Below are 1,013 nucleotides of genomic sequence, written 5' to 3'. Positions count from 1 at the left end.
AATAAATGTTTATGTAAATTAATTAATGATTTTGCATTGTAGAATTTATATATGTATGCATTTTCAAAGTGTTTAATTTAGTGTGTTGTATAATTTATTAAATTCCCAAGYTAATATTTTTCAGCAGTGGCATCATTGACAAATGTTATGAAAGTTTTGACAGCTCTCTCTCGAACCCAAGAGTCTCGTATCAAGTTATCTATGGCGTCATAGGCATTGAGTTCGAGAACGAGAGAGATAGATATAGAGCGGCAATACATACGGGGATTTTCTTCAAAACAAAAGCAAATCAAAAGTGACATTGGTCGATTGCGTCCTGCAGTTTCTAATAACTTCTTACGTATTAACCGTTATTCACCGGCACATTTTTCTGGGGTTGTGTGCTTTAATTTTTCAGAGTGGATTGTATGAATAGATAATTTTTAAAACATCACATCACCAGTGCAGTAAGGTAAGAAATTCTAATGTATTACAATAAATCATCAGCAACGAATCAGTAATTCAACATGATTCTGTTTTGGAAGGTTTGCATGGAAATTCACATTTTTTGTTTTATTATACTTAAATGTCGATGGTTAAGTACCAAACACTGCTATCTACGAAACAAAACGGTTTTTTTGTAGATAGTAGTGTTTGGTACTTAACCGTCGATATACCTATTTCCTTTGCTTATAATATTAGGTAAGTAGTCGTGGTCTGAAGTCCGAACAAAGGACTTTATTTACGCACAAGAAATAAAACCCCAAATGTATTTTTTTTTGTTTCAGTTCTTGAAGAAAAAATTGTTAGAATGAGTGATGGAAGAAAGCGACTTAGTGGAGCTGAGTATAAAAAAAAGGCCAAAATTAAAAAAAAAGAACAAGAACGCATTATCTGTAAAACCAAAAAAATTGACAGTTTTCTTACAAGTGACAGTAAAAGTAGTGTTGTTAGACCAGGAAATTCAACCACATGCATTGATACAATCCAATCTGAAAAAAATGAAACGGATTTGAGCTCTGTGGCCCAACAAC

The sequence above is a fragment of the Bactrocera latifrons genome, unplaced genomic scaffold (genome assembly GCF_001853355.1).
Source record: "Bactrocera latifrons isolate USDA-ARS-PBARC rearing strain unplaced genomic scaffold, ASM185335v1 scaffold_465, whole genome shotgun sequence".
NCBI lineage: Eukaryota > Metazoa > Arthropoda > Insecta > Diptera > Tephritidae > Bactrocera > Bactrocera latifrons.
Note: the sequence above shows the minus strand (reverse complement) of the source record.